This window comes from Cervus elaphus, chromosome 16 (assembly GCF_910594005.1).
Source record: "Cervus elaphus chromosome 16, mCerEla1.1, whole genome shotgun sequence".
In the NCBI taxonomy this organism is placed as follows: domain Eukaryota; kingdom Metazoa; phylum Chordata; class Mammalia; order Artiodactyla; family Cervidae; genus Cervus; species Cervus elaphus.
In genome coordinates, this window is record NC_057830.1 from 6,830,615 (window position 1) to 6,850,724 (window position 20,110).

The 20,110-nt window shown below is 45.7% G+C and overlaps 1 protein-coding gene across 3 annotated transcripts in view; it reads left to right on the forward strand.

Moving 5' to 3' along the window:
• Positions 1 to 20,110, forward strand: part of ASTN2 (astrotactin 2) — a 993,079-nt gene that overhangs the window by 849,500 nt on the left and 123,469 nt on the right. The gene's annotated exons all lie outside the window — the stretch shown is intronic.

Below are 20,110 nucleotides of genomic sequence, written 5' to 3' on the forward strand. Positions count from 1 at the left end.
CTGGCTTTTCTGCAGCAGCCGAGTGTCTCAGAGGAGCCCCGGGCCTGGAGCATTGAGGAGATGAGAGGTGACAGAACAGACAGTCAATGAGTAGGCTCAACTGGCCGAACCTAAAGTGACAGCAAAACCCACTGTCAGTGAGCTTGGGTTCTCCTAATGCTCGTCACCTAGAATCAGCTACATGGACCCCTCTGTCGATGATTCTGCAGTTTATAAGTCGGAGTTTTCTCTGCATGCCAAGTTGATACTGGTGGCTCGTGTTTTTAAATTCTTGTCTAGCTGACCCGTAGTTATGGACCACATACCATGTGCCAAAGTTGGTTCCAGGCACTGGGGAAACGTTAGAGATGGTTTGTTGGTTCGTTAGATTATCTGACTCATTCAAAGTCAGAAAGCATGTACTCATGCTGTTTTTTTGTTTTGTTTTTTTTTTTTTATCTGGATAAAATCCTGGACGATTGGGAGCAGGTGGTTTACTTGACAGGAACACGCAGGGAGCAGTTGTGAAGCTGCTTGGGCAGTGACAGCAGGAGGAAAGGAAACCACCACAGGGGTGTGTTCAGCAGGTTATCACCGAGGTCCTGTGGGCTTGGGTCCCTGGGTACCTTCTGGGGACAGCTGCCTCCCAGAATTGCAGCCTGAGGGTGCAGAGTTGGAGTGTGTCTGCTCTGGCTCCCTGCACATGAATTTGGAAGATTCTGGTTCCTTCCACTTCTGGGCTATGCTTACCCTTTTGAGCTGAGAGTTTGGATGGCATCAAGGAAGGCCTCAGGCCTGAAAGCAGAAAGATACCCCTGCCCTGTCTTAAGCTGGAAGTTGCTGGGGCATCACAAAGTAAGTCTGAACTCACAATGGACCTGTCTATTTCAGTTGAGGCTGAAATCAGAGACTAGGGATATGTGGTGACCTCATACTTGCTCAGAAAATTTGTATATTGAACAACTGCATTTGCCAAGCATACCGCTGTGTGCTTAGAAACCAATGTTGTTGTTTAGTCACTAAGCCGTGTCTGACTCTTTGCAACCCCAAGGACTATAGCCCACCAGGCTCCTGTATCCATGAGATATCCTAGGCAAGAACACTGGAGGGGGTTGCTAGTTCCTTCTCCAGGGGATCTTCCCAACCCAATAATCTAAGCCGTATCTCCTGCATTGCAGGTGGGTCCTTTACCACCAGGAAACCTTCTGGAAACCAACGGGGACATGATAAATATTATCCCTTTTCTTTTGAAGCACCCAATCTGGAAAGAGAGAAATAAAAAACAGACAACTGTATGATCATAAAGTAAAAATGAAATATGACTAAACAGATAAAAAATGCACAATGGAATAAGATTAGTTTGTGTTGGGGAACTGGTAATCAAGGAGGTCTTCATGACCTTTGATCTTAGCCTAGAAGGATAAGAAGAGTTTCAATAGTAGAGATGAGTAAGAGGCAATCCAGACAGAGGAAAAAAAAAAACATAGAACTAAAAATAGGTGTGAAGACAGAAAAGAAAGAGGCCTGGAGGAGGAACACAGCCTGAGAGGGACTGGAGTTTGTGGTCAAGTGGGCGAGTGCTGTGAAGGCCAGGTGAAGATACTTGGACTGTATTCTCTGGGCAGGAGAAAGCAATGGAAGGTGTCTGTGGGCCTAAGATGTGGTTAGAATATACACCTTCTCATTCTCAGTTAAGAAAGGCTGGCTGCAGGTGAGGTATCCTGGGTGGTGGCAGGATGCCTCCACTAGGGTGGGGGCACCCTAGTAAGCCCCTCTAGCCTTGGCTTTTATAGGGTCTTGGCAACAGAACAGAGGCTCTCATTTGGACAAGTGGGATCAAGGTAAACATATAAAGCAGGTTAGCTCCCTCCAGACATTCTCTCCCTCTGACGTCCACGTGGAGAATGACATTAGCATCCCATTCCACCAACCAAGGCAGTTTGATCATTTTTATTAATGTGTGGCCTAGTGAGTTTCCTCAGCCTTCATCCATCAAACACGGCATCATGCCTTCAAGAGCAGCCCACACCCAGTGCCTCGGAAGCCCATAGATCATGCCTTGAGGCAGAGAAGCAGATTCCCTTTTATCTCCCTTGCAAAAGCACAGATGTTTGGAATGTCAGTAAATGCACCCAGCCTTCCTTGGGGTTCGGGCATGGCTTCTCCTGGGATGACCTCTTTGGAATCCTCATTCCCAGCGCATTCCGGGCAGACAAGTTCTGCATGTGCTTCTTTAGAGCTGGCTCTGCCTCACTCTTCCAGCCCATGCGTCATGGGCAATGCATGTGTGTGGTCACATCTGCCTTGTCTCAGCTGCCAAGGCCATTTGCAAGGCACCTATTCATCGGTGTCTGAAAAATTGTTTACCTTGATATCCAGATGCACGCCTTAGCTTTAGACCTCACCCACATCTCCCCGTTATCATCTGAGGAAGTAAAGCAGAGTTAGGAAGGGCTGGGTCGGGAGACCCGACGTGAGGCTGAGGCCCTGGGTGATCTTGGCACCCTCCCCTGGGCCTCCGTGTCCCCGTCTCTGAAACCAGGTGGTTGAAATGGGTCACCTCTGAGGCCTTTCTGCCTTTAAGGTGTATGATTTCAAGCCTCTCAGGTGTTAAATGAATTTATTACCTCTATTCTTCTACTCATTCTTGGCAAAGCACCTCTATTTTTTGAAATTTCTCTGAAAGTATAACACTTGTATGTATATCTGATGATACTGATCTTGTGTATCTTGATGAATTGTCAGAAAGTGAACACAACCCTGCAACCGATACCCAAATCAAGAAACAGAGCGTTACCAGCCTTTTAGAAGCTCACTCTGTGCTCCCATTCAGACACAGTCCCTCCTCAAGGGTAAATCACTACCCTGACTTCTTTTAATATTGATGAATTTTGCTGGCTTTTGAAGCTATATTAAAAAAAAAATTGTGCGATATGCATTCTGTTCTGTCTGGGTTCTTTGGATCACCGTATCGTGGAATTCATTCATATTGTTAGAGTTGTAGATCATTGCCATCATTATTATTTTCATTGTTATTATCATTTCCCTTGTTCTCAAGGGAAGCTGAAATTTTTTAAAAAATTAAATGTATTTTAATTGAAGGATATTTGCTTTACCATATTGTGCTGGTTTCTGCCAAACATCAACATGAATCAGCCATAGGTTTACCTATATCCCCTCCCTCTTGAACCTTCCTCCCACCCCTGTATGTTGTTACAGGGCCCTGGCCTGAGTTCCCTGGGTCATAAAGCAAATTCCCATTGACTATTTTACATATGGTGTTGTAAGTTTCCATGTCACTCTCCCCATACATCCCACCCTCTCCTTTCCCCCGACCCACTGTATCCATAAGTCTGTTGGCAGCAGCTTTTATATCTAGTGACAGCAAGTTAGCTGAGCTTTTCTGTCTGAGAAGATTCTTCTTTTTTTTTTTTTTTTTCAGTTTATTTCTTTCAATTGGAGGCTAATTACTTTACAGTATTGTACTGGTTTTTGCCATACATCGACATGAATCAGCCATGGGTGTACATGTGCTCCCCATCCTGAACCCCCCTCCCACCTCCCTCCCCATCCCATCCCTCAGGGTCGTCCCAGGGCACCATTCTTGTGAATGAGCTCTCTGAGATACATAAAGGTAAGATCGATAGGTGACCGTTGTTATGTTGGGGGAAGGATATAATGAGGGCGTTCGGTGGCTTGAAGAAGGCTACCATCTCAGTGACATTTGAGAAGCTCTGAAAATCTGGCTTTCAGTTGAGCTGCTACTGGAGACAAATAGGTACAAGATCCTCACCGCCTTCCCTTGTATAGTCCAGAAGCTCTCAGGGGCATTACAGTTGAGCCCCACAGAGGGAGGCTCAGCGCAAGAGAGGAAGGAGTCTGAATGGCATGTTGGGCTCAAAGCCATGGTGTGCGGTGCCGCCTCGGCACGGTGAGCGTCACCTAGCAACGAGGAGTGACAGGTCATCTAAGGCGTTGTAGGCCTGGAAGCCTGAGTCTGGGCCTCTTGCGGCCGAGGGAGTGGGGTTGTCCTGTCTTGGAGAACCTCAGTGGTCTGTGTTAGGCAACTTTCTAGTGCCATCTCCTTCTTCGGCACCTGGCCTGGAGCCACACAGAACACCTGGTCTCCAAAGTGATGTCACGTGGCAGGGATCACAGGCAGGGATCACAGGACTCGCCAGGGGAGGCTTGATGCTATTCTCTCTGCTCTTGCCGCAAGGCCCTGGGAAAACTTGACTGCAAAAATCTCCAGAAGTCTTTCACAGTTCAGAGGGGGAAGGGTTAGACTGGAGAGAGACGCTGGGTGCCTCAGCAGTGTGTGCATGTGGAATTAAGAGACATCATTCCAAACACTGGAAGAAGAGTTTGTGGTCCAAGTTGGTGAAATTGTCTACAGATCATACATTCATTCACTCGCTCACTAATCATTGATCGGATTTCTATTAACTGTCTATTCAATGTGCTTGATGCTTTGAGAAGTTATATGTCTTCAACTGCAATCTGTCCCTCCAGCAATTTTCATTCGTTCCATCTTTTCTTGATGTAACAGGTATGTTGACCTCTGGATAAAAGGCTCCATGTGGCCACATCTCTTTTGATATGGTTGATAATGAAGCATTTCATGGGCAGAGTTATCTTCCTGGGACACGTTAGATATGGAATAGATATGTGCTCATTTGGGGGGGATCATTGTTATCCCTGTAAAATAATATGACCTTCCGCCACATCCACCTCCCGAAATCAATCCTCTAGACCTCAGTTTTCACAAGAGAAGAAAGTTGCTGTGTCAGTTCATGTATAAGTTTCCTTATAGATCTATTTTTTCTGAGATCCCAGAGTGATAATCTTTTCCTGTTTATCTTGCTTAAGTTTATGACATGGGTGAGCCACCCATGTAAAAATGGAGAACTCAGCTATTTCTCTGAAACTTTGAGCTCTGTGCTTAAGATCTATGCATTTTATTGTATATAAATGATATTCCTCTATTTAAAAAAAATCAGTGTTAGTTATCAGAGCAGAGTATCATTTATTGAGCCATTTGACCTAAACATGCAGTAGAAATGAAGCAGGAAGTGTACCATTCCATCTTACTGAAGACACTCACATTCTGAGATACTGATACATCTAAGATCCAGTGAATCCAGATTTTACCCATCATTGTTCCAAAGCCTGGTGCAGTTGTAACTGGCTCTACCTTCTCCATGAAACCTTTCCTGATCCCCACTCCAGGACCTATGACAATTCTGAGTTCTGAGATACCTTCCCTCCAGAAACCCTGGCCTAGGCACCATCTCATCTGTAGCTAACCAACACCCGAACTCCTCCAGCACTCTCTATTCAGTGAATAAGCAGGCTTTCAGTTCCCAGGGCTGTCAATCGGCTCTATTTGAAAAGTCCTAAATTTGCTACTAAAGTATTTTACAAGATATAACCAAACAAAAGCAAGTCTTTGAACAGAAGGTCACAGTTTTGGAAGGGCCTATTTGGGTTTTAACAACTTAAGGCTGGGCATTAAATTCATCTTAAGCAGAGCCGAAATTTCCCTCTGGATAAGCGGGATGGGTTTTCAATGACCAGTGTCATTTGGGATCCTGGAAAGCAGAGGGTGGATAGTTTTGGCGTGGTTTATACCCAGTGCCTCATTCTTGAGTTGACTCGGGTTTCTGGGTGGAGTTACAGTTTGGTAGTAAGACTCTGGCCCCAGGACAACAGTCTGGCCAATTTCCCCTCAGGTCACTCCAAATGGCAAGAAAAATTACTGGTAACCTTTTCACAGGGCAAAGATGAAACTGGGACCTTCAAATCCTTGTCTGCATGAAAGTATAATCCCTTTAACTGGAAGAAAAAGAGGGAGATGCTGGAATAGTCTCTAGAAGGGCCTGGGTGTAGACATGAAGGACTTCTTGCCTTTGGGTAATCCAAATGGCAACCCACTCCAGTATTCTTGCCTGGAGAATCCCTTGGACGGAAGAGCCTGGTGGGCTACAGTCCACAGGGTCGCAAAGAGTCAGACACGACTGAGCGGCTTAACTAACTGACTTTCTACTTTATCAACTCCCCTTCATATATCATCTCATCAGTTGCTTACAACAGTCCTGCAACCCAGAGTGTCCTTAGACTCCTTTTCCAGATATGAAAATGGAGACCCAGAGAGGGAAGGTGCTTTAACCAAGGGCACACAGCTAGTCAGAGGTACAACTAGGGCTCAACTCTTAAGGACTCTTGCTCTTTTTGCCAACCAGCTCTCCTGCAAAGGCTTGGGGTTATCACAGTCAATCCTTTCAGCAACTCCTAGGAGCTTATATCATGATCCCTGCTATATAAAAGACAAGACTGAAACCTGGTAATATGGATGGCCCCAAATTAATTACATGGCTCAGTCCCCAGTGGAAATTATCCCAGTTTTTCTACCCTTGAATCTATACCAAGGACTTAATAACCCTCCTCATGGAAAGAATGGTTCCTTCCAAGCCTGGCCTCAGATCTAGGTGTTCTGGTCTGTAACTCGATTGCTTTTTAGCATGGCCAGTTGGTTTCTGAAGATCAGATTTCACCGGCTGTGAATTAGTGCTCTCTGGTAGACAATTGCCATTGAATTAGCAGGATCTTTAACGTGAGAGCATGGCTTCTTTCTAAACTCAAAGTCTCCATTAAGAGTGTTATCTTAAAGATCTCATTCTTAAAATCTGTTATTCATTTGCCAAAGCCCAAAGACCTTCTCAGAATGATTACTATCATTCACTGCATATTTCTGTAAGCAGACACTGTGCTAAGGACATCAAATATGCTTTCTCAAAACCTTACAGCAATTCTGTGAGCTATAGACTTTTAGTCCTTTTTCAAAGAGGGGAAAACTGGTGCTCAGTGAGGCAAAATCATTTTTCCAATGCAGAACTGGAATTTGAACAAGTTCTACCAGTGTCCCTGCCATTTTTGGTATGCCAGAGTGTCTTTTAACTACTGGCCATAGACCATCGAGGTTGGGAGGAGCTTTAGATACTATCCAAGTCAATGTCCTGTCAACTCCCATTCTAAAGATGTGCAAATTAAGGCCAAGAGGAGGAAAAAGGGGTTATTCATTAAGAGGAATGTCCCCATACTTTGCATTAACCTAATCAAGTAGGTTTTGGAGACTGGCATCTGCCTATAGAATTCTCTGGGTTTGGGGATTCAGCTCACCACTGATGCCAAGCATCCAGGGAAGAATCAGAATGCACCTGGATACTACCCAGAACTCCAGGGCACGGGGAGAAAAGCTGTCTACACCTTTTTGCCTCTCTGGAAGCCAGGACCTTGCCTTCAGCCTTGTCTGGGGGACTGAGACATTGAAGTTTAGAAGACCACACCACTCTCACTTCCCTGGAAAATTCCTGTAATGTTTGACCCACCCATTCTCTCTCAGCTCTGCTCCTCTCCTTCTTCCTGAATGAGACATAATCCTAGCAACTGGCTTATGTCACATTTCGCTTTGTTTGGAGAGGATAAGATTTTCCCTCCTCTTAATTGAGTGATTGAGCCTCTGTGAGCTCACAGATCTAATCTTGAGAAGCGGGTGGGTTAAACTTGGTTATTGAGACATAATAGGAAATAGTGCTTTGGAGAGTTTGGGTTAGAGGCAGCGATTGAAACTTTTTCTCAGAGGCCTTGTTTGAGGACAGGCAAGGGTTTCTCCCATGCACTTGGGCCGCTCTAGCTCTGAAACCGGCCACTCAGTGGCTCTCTCTGAGATGAAGGTACATACAGCAAAGGCTGGGGAGACTGTGTCTCCTTCCAGTCATATGCTCTTTTTCCCTTGAGCCCCTCATTTCCTTGCCATTTTAGACTCAAGATTTGTGAATGGATATGATACACACAAGCTTTGGACCTCAGATTCTCTTTGGTTCTGACTTTAATTAAGCTACCAACTTTCTCTGCAGCCTTTGGAAACTTGCTTCTCCTTTCAGACTCTGTTTCCCCATCTGAAAAAAAAAAAGAAGGATGTGGTGGTAAAAAAAAGAAAAAAGAAGGATATGGTGGTTTAAAAAAACAAGAAATCTGTGTCTGCCACAGTCTCGTTTTGAATTAAGGCTTTAGGGCTCATTAAGGATGATTCAGTCTAACCGACACATGTTCTGAATGTCAATGGTGTGCCAGGCACTGGGTTAAGTGCTGGATTCCATTGGTGAACAAGAATAGGCAAGGACTCTGCCTTCTTGAAATTTAGAGTTGAGTAGGGGAGATAGATTTGGATTACTGTGATACTCAATGGTTTGCTTTGGAAACAAACTGAGATCATTTGAGATTGCTCTCAGGCACTGCATTTTGGACTCTTTTGAGGGCTATTTCATTCCTTCTAAGGGATTCTTGCCCACCGTAGTAGATATAATGGTCATCTGAGTCAAATTTGCCCATCCCCATCCATTTTAGTTCACTGATTCCTAAACGTCAATGCTCACTGTTGCCATCTCCTGGCTCGATCACATCCGATTTACCGTGATTCATGGACCTAACATTCCAACACCACTTTGCCGACAAAGGTCCATATAGCCAAAGCTACAGTTTTTCCAGTAGTTACGTAAGGATGTGAGAGCTGGACAGTAAAGAAGTCTGAGCATCGAAGAATTGATGCTTTCGAATTGCTAGAGAAGACTCTTGAGAGTCCCTTGGACAGCAAGGAGATCAAACCAGGCAATCTTAAGGGAAATCAACCAAGAATACTCATTGGAAGGACTGAAGCTGAAGCTCCAGTAGTTTGGTCATCTGATGCGAACAGCCAACTCATTGGAAAAGTCCCTGATGCTGGGAAAGACTGAGGGCAGGAGGGGAAGAGGGCGACAGAGAATGGGATGGTTTAATGGCATCCCTGACTCAATGGACATGAGTTTGAGCAAGCTCCAGGAGTTGGTGATGGACAGGGAAGTCTGATGTGCTGCAGTCCATGGGAGGGTCATGAAGAGTTGGGCATGACTTGGCAGCTGAACACAGGCAACAAGTGGAGATAGACAATAAGTGATGGATTTTAAGCACCGTGATTCCCGTGAGAGAGGGCACATGCTGTTCTTTGGTAGTGTACAGCAAGAACTGTTGAAAAGCTATTCTGAAATAAAATTTAAAAAAATTTATGGCATCAAGAAAAAAAAGGTCTTTGTTTAGAAGTAGATATTTCTGCATAATTAGTAGGACAGATCGCATTGTAAAAGGTAAGCATATCTTTAAGTGAGTCTAAGGAAATCTGCATCATTGCAGGCTCTCCCATCCCATCAGATGGCTTCCAGCCCAGGAAGCCTCTATCTAGAGAGGCTAGAGCATTGAAAGCCTAAGGGGGTGTCTACGTCTGTATTGATGTGATAATTTGATTAATATCTATAAATATTACAGATACTAATGTTAATACCTGTAATATTTGATTAATATCTGTAATATCTTTAGCGAGGCCCAGTCTTTGTCACTCAACATTGCATTCCAATACTCTAGAGCAGTGTCTGACACATGGTTAATACTTAACAAATGTTGTTGAATGAATGTGGTTGAGAGGAGATGAGACAGGAGTCAGATCACAGAAGGACTGGAAAACAGGCTAAGCTGTTTGGACTTCATCCCACAGGCAAAGGGGAGCCTTGGATGGCTTTTGAGGACGATCATAAACATGATCAAAGTGGCACTTTGGAAAAAAGGTAATGCTTCTAAACTTTCTGCTCATAGTTCTTTGTGTTTAGCTCAGTTCCATGTACAGAGGAAATACTCGGGAGGTGTTTATAGTATGAGTGAATGGATGCGTGAACAAGCAAAGGCACAACAACCGCAGAAATGGCTGGATAGGTGGAGATACAGTGTCCAACACAGGCTCAGAATCAGTCACAGTGAAGTTTGAAATCTCAGTTATATTTTTTAGTAGCTATGTGACACTTGGTCAATACTTAACCCTTTTTTTTTCTTCCTCTTAGTTTTTTTCTTTTAACTTTGCATATTAGTGCACATGTCATGAATGCTCCATAAATTTCAGCCTTTGTATTTGTATTCTTCCTTTCATGGGGAAGATGCATGCTTTTCTAGGAAAGCTACAAAGGATGATCCCTAGACCCTCTCATTCCCTGCATAGTTCATAAAAGACGTCCTGCAAACCTTTGAGTTTCCAGAGCCAATGTCAATCATCCAGTACAATTCCTTCATTGTTTAGTCAAGAGGATCGAGCCCTGGAGAGTAGAAAGAGCTGACCCCAGCAAGTTAGAGAAAGAGCAGGATTTTGAGCCCAGGTCTTCTGGCTCATTACTCTTTATTCATGTTTGGACAATGCATTTATCCATGAAATTGGCCTTATGAGTTCCAATATTCTAGAGGTAAAATGGAGCCCTAGGTCCTTAAATATTCTCAAGGGTAAATGAAATCATTCTTTTAGTTTATGTAGCACATCGCTTTGGCCATTCCTTTAGTCTAAAAGGTGTTGTGGCGATAGATTTGAACAGTCAGAAGGGATGGGATTATCAAAGATATATTTAATAAGAGAGACTGCTTTGCCCCTTCCTATATTGCCTCAATAACTTCAACCCCTCCAAGGGTTCCTGGGCCCAGGCTCTGGACGGATCCAGAAATTGTAGTAGAGTCTACATGAGCTGAGTAAGAGAGTAAGGAGAGAGTGGGTGGAGGAAGATGATCACCACCGAGATGTCGCCCAGTGTCAGAGCACGGACATACTCGGAGACTATCTCGCTCAAGTTTCCCAGTTTGCACAGAGATGAGGAAAGATTGGCTCCGATCACACAGTATTAGAGCAGAGAGATAGTCAACGGGGTTGAGTGTTGGATCAGGTATAGAAGGAGAAGGAAAATGAGGGTCCAGCTAAGATAACATGTATGTGAGGAGGGATGCTTTTCTCTGGGAAGCAGACTAGATTAAGGTGAAAGATCCTGTCTGTTTGGGGTATGGTGTTTCTAAGGTACTTAAAACATTCAAGGAAAGAAATAGCAACATAGTTGGATATGAGGACCAACCAAGGGAGAAGATGGGGCCAGGCACTGGACCTTTGAGGGTTAATCAGATGAAAGGTGAAACATTGCATTTGCTTACACTATCTTGATAAAGTCAGTTGACTTAGAGAAGAAGCGGGCTTGGGACTGTGTCTTGAGCGACCCCAGGAAATAACTTCTAGGTCAACGAGCTGACCTACAAAAGAGACTAAGCGGGATCAGACTGATGGGACAATAAGAAGATTGGGGGATCGAGCAACCAGGAAAAGAAAGCTTCAGGGAGTAAGGGGGTGGTCAGCAGACTGCAGACTCAAGTCGCCCAGACTCACATTGGTGATAAATTGGCAGAGGCAAAACTTGAACCCATGTCTGTGATTCCAAAAGCCATGTTCCTTCCGAAAGGCTATGTTGCAACACAGCCATGAGAAAAACTGGATGGTAAAATGTCTGTGAGTGCAAGCAGAATGGTCCGTTCCCTCCCTGACTCTGCTCCTAGACCCCAAATGCCCTCAGAAAATACTGAAGCTTAACGGAAGGAAGGTCAACCAGAACTTGAAACTCATTCTGAGAACACTAAGGCTCCTTTCTGCCAAACTTTCTCCCCACCCCCATCCCTAGGGAAAAAGAGTCCAACAAAACTTCAATTCACTTATAATTGCTCCACTCCCAGAATTAGAAGGATTTTTTTTTTTTTTTTGTTATTGGTCTCCTTCTAACACCCTCAACTGATGCTTTTACAAAACTGTTATTTTAGGGCTGTTTGGACTTGTTTTCTACATAGCTCTTGTTTTCTATTATTTCTCTCTTTTTCCAGGGTTCAGACTAATTAAAGGAAGTGTAAATCACACCTCGTTTGCACAAAATACCTTTCATGAGGTCTGGAAGCAATTTAGCTTCTGTTTGCCAAAGATCTTTAGGAAAGAAAAAAAAAATCCCCTTGGTTTAAAAAAGATTAATTTCTCGGTGCCAAAAAAACCCATTAAGTGCACCTCCCATTTCTGGGATCTTTTATGGTTTTCATGTGAAAATGGCAGCCAGGGTAAAAAGAGGGAAGACCAGGCTGGCTCTGCAATTACGTCTGGCTCTCCCATGCCACCAACCCGGCAGTTCTGCTGCAAAGAATGGATTTAGAATGTAGCCTGGTCTCACAGTACATCCAGAGAGAGTGGAAGGTCTATCACTGGCTGTCTTCTACTCCCCTCTCCCATCTCAAATTCTGACTACTGATGGTCTTCCCAGGGCCAAGGACCCTTGATCTGAGATGAAGCTTATACGTGAGGCTCTGGAGGAGACGGGGAGGTGTCACCCTGGGACACTTCTTATCCCTCCATTGGAGACCTCCTCCCTATCAGTCAGTCTTATTTCCCCTTCCCTCCCCCTCATCTCTGCCTCTTCTGTCCTGTTTACGTTCACCTTTACCCTGAGAACTGACCCTGCATCTCCTCTTAGGTGGTGGTGTCAGTCACTGAGGCGTGTCTGACTCTTTGTGGCCCCATGGACTGTAGCACAGCACGCTTCTGTCCTTCACTGTCTCCTGGAGTTTGTGCAAACTCATGCCCATTGAGTCCCTGGATGCCATCCCACCATCTCATCCTCTGTCGCCCCCTCCTCTTCCTGCCCTCAGCCTTTCCCAGCATCAGGGACTTTTCCAATGAGCCAGGGCTTCACATCAGGTGGCCAGAGGATTGGAGCTTCAGCACCAGTCCTTCCAATGAATATTCAGGGTTGATCTCCTTTAGGATGGACTGGTTTGATCTCCTTGCAGTCCAAGGGACTCTCAAGAGCCTTCTCCAGCACCACAACTCGAAAGCATCAATTCTTTGGCGTTAAGAATTTGGAACCATGAAGAACCTTCCTGTTACCTTCTGATATCCTCACTTTTTTTTATGATTGGTGACAGTCAAGGGCAGTCAGGGAGATGAAAGGTCTGTGGACCCACACCCATGACCCAGCAGAGCCAGAGTTAGGCCTGAGGGCCAGACCCTCTGTCCAGCGCCCTTTGCTGTCTTCATAAAGACGACTCTAACAGGAACAATTTCCGACAAGCAGACGGTGGGGGAGAAAAGGTCATCTGCTTGAAGGGATGGTGTGTGCTCTCCGCATCAGGTTATTCCCTGATGACGCTTAGATCTGCTACATTCTCACAGAGTCAGTCATGAGAAAAGAGATGAGCTGGACTGTCTATTGAGGTGGATGTGGTAAATCACAGAAGGAAGAGAAAAACATTTGTGACAGATCCTGTATTCAAATCTTAACCCTTCTGTTTCTACCTGGGTGACAGTGGACAAGTGGCTATGCACTACGCCTTTCTAGGCAACAGTGAGTGCTAAATTGCTCAGTCGTGTCTGACTCTTTGCGACCCCATGGACTATAACCCTCCAGGCTCCTCTGTCCATGGGATTCTGCAGGCAAGAATACTGGAGTGGGTAGCCATGCCCTCCTCAACAGTAGCCCCGTCTATAAAACAGGGATAATAGTACCACTATCCTCGGGCTCTCAGAACAACTAAATGAGCTAAGGCTATAACAGATGCATAGCAAACCATGAGTGATCAGACATCACAGTTTCTTCAAGTGCCTTCTTTCTTGAGAGGGAATAAAAACCTCCATATGTGGCTACTTCTTGGCCTCCCTGTCCTCCAAGTGTGGAATCTACTTCATAAGAAAATAAGTAAATAATAACACAAAAATATTTGGAACTTGTTAAAGCATGAAATTTCCAGACTGCTTTCCCGCTGATCTGAACCTTCTGTAATTCTTCTGAAGAGAAGAAAGTGTCATGGACAAAAGTAAGTTTATCAAAGAATGAATTACATACTACATTTCCTTGGCTGGCATTTTTTTTTTTTTTTCCATTTGAAAAACCCAACTTAAAATGTTGGTGGGGAGGTCCAGTGTGGGGAAGAATGAGTGGTGTTATCTCGGGGATCAGTGTGTTAGGGTCGGAAAAGAACAGGCTCCAGGTCTAGATTCTGTCTCCACTCCTGTTTCTTTACATAATCTTAGACACAAGTGCTTCCTGCTTTTCTGAACTTGTGACTTCACTAATTTCAAAATGAGAATGATAAAAGTCGTACCTAGAGAATTAAAAATGCACTAGTCACAATGTACTTCTCACACGGCGAGAAGTCACTCACTTCTAAAGAGTAGACATGAGTGAGAGAGAGAATTCTGGAAGAAAGAAAAGAATGTAAGTGATTCCAGAAAGCACCCTCAGAGTCGGAAGATTGGAGTTGGAGTCCAGTTCTAACAAGAACCAGGACTTGCATTTCGGGGCCTCCATTTCCCAATAGTAAAATAATTTTCTTACTATTCTTTCTGAGTCAACCACCCACGAGCCTGGGCCCCTTACCTTGTCACTGTTCTCTTGGTTTTTTGTAATATTTTCCTAGCTGATCTCCCTGCCTGCATCCATCTGTATCCTGCTACCCTCTAATTTTCACTTTGCCATCAATGGGAAGATTCTAGGGACCATTATCATTCTCTTGTGCCTTCAGAATAAGGTCTTTGTTTCTTAATATGGTTTATAAGGTTCTGCAAAATCTTCCCTTGCCTGTCTCTCCAGCCTCCTCTCTCTTCACCTCCCCTGGTCCTGCTCTGCCGCCTTACCTCCTACTCCCCTTCCCCCAACTGCTGTGTCTTCATCCTTCTGCTGAGATGCCCTTGCATACCTCCCCCTTTTCAAAAACTCACCCTCAACTCAAGACTGTCTTAGGAGCTCACCTATTATTGAATCTATAACTTAGATCAAGTGACTCAATGTCTCTGGCCCCACGTTGCTCATCTGTAAAGTGGGGATGTTACTCCCCTCCCCACTGGGTTAGTGGGATAACTATGCTAGCTAGCCTCACGCAGCAGGGGGCAGATCCTGAGTGCTTTTCAGAAGATTAGTCCTCGCTCTTCATTTTTGTCACTTGCCTGCTGGACATCGCTTCCAACTCAGACTCTGTTCTCACAGGCTTAACACACAGCCCTCTCCCGTGTCTTCCTCTCTCACCGCCCTATGCGTTAGTTCCTGAAGGTTCTGCGTGTGGGGACTGATTTCAGATCCCAGCTCTCTCACTTGTATGACCCTCTGCTTAACTTAGTCTGAGTCTCAGGGCCTCCTCTGTAAAATGGGGGCAAGAGCAGTGTCTCTCTCACAAGGCTTTTGTTAACATTAAGTAAGAACATGCACTAAGGTACCTAACGGAGCTCTCGGCACACAAAACGTACACAGTAGATGTTTGCTATTGATGTAGCTGTTGCTCTGTACCCCCCGTGCCTGGCGGGGAGAAGATACAATGATTGTTGAAAGCATGAAAGTGCTCTGTGAGCAAGAGGGAGTGTGGGATGAGTTTTCGGATGGTTTTCAAGGAAGAGAGAATAACAGACCTGGGGTGGGGCTTGCTCTGTGTGCTTAGGGGATCAGCCAGGGCAGTCCTGTTCCCTGAGCCCTATTCTCTCTCTCCTGTTTGAGAACCCGGGAGGGGATGGGAAGGGGAAAGTGCCCAAGTGTTCATGGCGGGGCGGGCACAGGCCCACAGAGAGCCAAGAACACGTGAGCCGGCAAGGCCGTCCTTGCCAAGGTGCCCTAATCCTGTCCCGAAGCGGTTCCTGCGTTCCCACCCCAGCCTGGAAGCCTCTGACACTCCCTCTGCGGCCACACCGCCACACAGGACCACCCCACTTCTACTCTGTCCCCCGTGGGGGCTGCCTAAAGCATCTTGCCTTTTCTGGGTCTGATTGGAAGCTCCTTTTGAAAAGCTGAAATACCCCGGACCCTGGGTGGTAGACTATCCCGAGTTTGGATTCCAGCTTTGCTACTTACCAGATCTGCAATGAAGTCCAATGACTCAGTACCCCTGAGCCCCATTTCCTCGCCTGCACAACAGGGGTATTAATCCCCATTCACAGGCCTGTCATGAGGGTTACCTGAAACAATGCAGGCAGTGCAGCGAGTCAGCTCCTAACAGATACTAAGTCTTCTTAGGGGATTAGTCCTCCTTCCTCTTTTCATGATATACATTTGCCTCCTGGAAGCGACTCTGTGCCAGCCTCCCGGACACGGGTGGAGTTGGCTTCCTGTAACTGGGAGTGTTCAAGAAGGGGCCAGATGGTGCCTAAATGTGGACAAAGGGTTCGGGCTCAGTGACTTTAAGTTCTTCCAAACTTGAAAGTGAAAGTCGCTCAGTCACGTCTGACTCTTTGCCACCCCATGGACTATACAGGCCATGGAATTCTCCAGGCCAGAATACTGGAGTGGGTAGCATTTCCCTTCTCCAGGGGATCTTCCCAACCCAGGGATCGAACCCAGGTCTCCTGCATTGCAGGCAGATTCTTTACCGACTGAGCCACAAGGGAAGCCCAAACTTAGAATTCTGCTGTTCCGTAAAATACTTCTCAGGTGAGGATATCAGCGTGCAGATAAGGGGGCTGTACCCCTCCCCTCCTGCAGATAAGGGGGCGTGCAGATAGGGGGGCTGTACTCCTCCCCCTCTCCTGCCCTGAGCTGCTCTCTCAGCACAGCGCCAAGGTCGCCCTTTAAATGGATGGATAACCCCCCATCCTGTCTTCTGCGTTCCCTCAGCAGTTCACAGTGGAGCTCACTCACATTCTCCTGCCTAACTTCAGCACAGGGGCCAGCCTAGAGGTGGAGGCAGGCACTCAGGGACTGTTTGGAGGGGAAATGATTAAGGCATTAGTCCACAGGGCCCTCTGCGAAAGCCACTCACCCTGAGCTTTCTACCGCAGACTCCCAGCCCATGCCTTTCCCATGTGAACGATGTTAGGAAATCCCCTTAGAGGTACTTTCTCAGCCTAAGACCTCAAGACCCACGTGATGGTAATTTATAAATATTTACTGATAGCCTACTGTGTGCTAATCTTGGCACTTGGCGGGGTTATGCCATCTGTCTTCTTGCTTCTTCTCTGTCAACCTACAAACTGAGACTCAATGAAACCTGCAGACTTGAGAATGCAACGCCCCTGCCATCTCCCCAGCCTCATCTCTCCTCACTCCTCTATGGGGATCCTTGATTCAACCACATAGAAGCAGCTACCTTTCCTGAAAGACTGTGTCTTCCCATCCTTTCAGGCTTTACCCCCCTTCTGAACTTCTCTCTCTCTCTTTCTCTCTCTCTGGGATGTTTCTTCTGGGCTCTTGCGTCTTTTAAAAAAGTAAGTTTGGAATTTTTAAAAATAATCTTTAAAAAGTTAGTTTCATTTTGGAAAAACAAAGAAAAGTCAAGCCAAGGAAAGTGTTGCTGCTCATAAGAAACACAGTATCTGCTTGTGGCAGTTCACAGGCGGAGGACTGTATGTCTTCACCAACCAGGATGGATTCAGAGTAGAGAGGTAAAGGTCACAGTGGGACTTGGAAGGAAGGAAGGAGGGTATTCCAGGTGCGAGTGCAAAGACCTGAAGGTCAGAACTTGTAACTCGTGCCCAGGGACGCAGAGACAAATGTGGTTTACTGAAGTGGATGCTGAAGAGGATGAGGCTTGAGCCTTAGACGGAGGTTGGGTGTACAGTGCCTTGAATGCCAGCCTGGAGCACCTGATTTTGATTCTATACTAAGTGGAGAGACCTGAGGTTTAATGCACCAGGAGTAACATTATGGGACCTGTGCTAGAGATGAGGAACAGAGACGCTGCTCTGACATGTTATGTCTGAGTGAATATATGGCGTTCTTCTGCAGGTTTCTATCTAGGAGAAACAGGTCAGCATTTTAACACTGACCTCAACTTCTTTGGAAGGAGAAAAGGCCAATCCCCTTTTCAAGAAGGAGCTAGGTTTGTTGTCTTCCTCTGCTTTTGCAACAGGCTAAATCCAGGTAAAAGTTCACAGGTGCCTTCCTCTGAGATAGGTGAGCTCTTTGCTCAGGGCATGTCAAATGCGGGCAGCTTGCCCTTTGTAAAGCTGCAGGAAGCTCACCCTCAAGGTTTAGAACACAACTGAGGTGGGTTGAGGCGAAGTGGGAGGCAGAAAGGGGAACAGTTATGAGCAGACTTGGGCCGTGGAGCTGGCCTTAGAGTGTATTGGTCACTGCACGTGTGTACAAAGGTTCTCCTAGCCCAGAAAGGCCACACCCCGTCTCCCCTCCATCTGCTTCTGCAAACAAGGCCCATGGACTACCTGCCTATTTTGCAAATAAAGTTTTATTGCAACACTACCTACATCTATTCGTTTACATTTTGTCTGCAGCTGTTTTCACACTACAAGAGCAATGTCAAGTATTTGCAACAGGGACTGGATGGCTCACATGAAAATATTTCCTGTCTGACTCTTTGCATTAAAAAATTGCTGATGCCTGATCTGACTGAGACTTCTCCATCCTTTGGAGCATAACTTAAATTCACCTCCTTCAGGAAGCTCTCCCTGACCTTCCCGGTTCTCACTGAGGGTGCTCACCTCCCATACTGCAGTGCCGCTTATTACCCACTAATTATTGCTATCACATTTCCCCTCTTCTGTGTGTGCTTTTAAAAAGGTTTCTCTAAGTACATTGTACCGCTGTTGTGGGCAGGGACCACCTTCTAAACTTTCTGTCAAGTTGCGTTAAATAGTAGTTCGCAGAGTAGAAGTATATGTGTTTTGTAGAGAGACATGCCTGGTGTCAAGTCTTGCTCTTTCCCTTGCCATTGTCATGACTCCGGACAAGTCATTACACTCATCTCTCTGAGCCTCCCTTCTCATCTGTAATCTAGATTGATGTCACAAGCACACCCCATCCAGATTATTGGCAGATCCAAAGAAACAAAACATACAAAAGCCAAAACAAAACAGCACACTGTTGCTCTGGGAAATGGAAACTAAATAGCCGTTGACTTATGCTACTTGGTATCTTGCTGTGGCAATGTGTAAATTTAAAATTTTCTCCCATGAGATAGGGAGTTTGGGGTGGATGGATATGTACACACTGCCATATTTCCAATGGATAACCAACAAGGGCCTGCTGTCTAGCACAGGGAAGTCTGCTCAATGTTATATGGCAGCCCGGATGGGAAGGGAGTTTGTGGGAGAATGGATACATGTGTATGTATGGCTGAGTTCCTTTGCTGGCCACCTGAAACTATCACAACCTTGTTAACTGGCTATCCTCCAATATAAAATTAAAAGTATTTTTTTTAATTAAAAAAAAATTTTTTTCTCCCATGGATGTCTAGGAGGGAAAAAAAATTCCATTACCCAAGTATTTTGAGAAACACTGCATGTAACTGACCCCTTTCTCAGAAATTCATAAGATGCATTCTCATATTAAAAGCTCTGTAGAAAATAAATCTGTTTAACTTTGTTTAACCCTGTGTTTTGCAAATTTATTTGGCCACACCTTGAAATGAGAGGTAAGCTCTGAAAACACACTTAACAGCCGACTGGGCCAAGTGGTCCTTGGGTCTCTAGCAACCCTGTCATACTGAGTTTGCAGAAGTAACTTCTGCTTATCTCTTTAATCAACTAGAAGGAAGGCAATGAAAACCCACATTTTTGTATAAAAATAGTGCCATTTAGATGTTTGTTCTATAAGTCAAAAAGTAGTCCATATGCATGCCCCCATGCCCCAGGGATATTTGCCACAGAGACCACTGGAGAGTTCTGCATTTGGGGGGGAGGGGGGGGTGTGTGCGCGCGTGTGTTTGCACTAGTGCCCACATGGGCCCATGGCTCCTTCCTCCTCCCGCCAAGGTTCTTAGAATCACGTATCAGAGGTATTGCAAGTCCCAGCACATCCATGACTATTCCTTTTCTCCCACTAAGTGAAGTCCTCTCACAAGGCCCCCTTAGACCTCCTTGGGTTCAATCCCCTGGAAGAGTGTCCGTCTTCATTTTGCACAGTTGACCCTTCCCTCTTTCTGGAACTGGAACCTTGGGTCTCCACCGTGGGTCTCTGTGGAAGGGGGAGATTGAGGCCTTGGGGAATTACTTGGAGGATGTTGGGGGGTGGTGGTGCATGAAATCGTTGGGTAGGTGTGGGTTTGAGGTTCTAAACTGGTGACTAGGGATTGACAGCAGCTGGTACTTTCGCCGGCAGGGGCCAGCACACTTCGCAGTCTCTCTCGATGGGGCTGTGACCCGAGTAGGCGGCCAGGGGAGTCTTCCCGACCGTCTGCCCAGGCCGCTGCTGCTGTGCATCCACTGCCTCGGGACCCTTAACGACACCCTCTTTCTTCTCAAAAGCATCTTGCTTTGCATGAGAAATGATACGGTCCT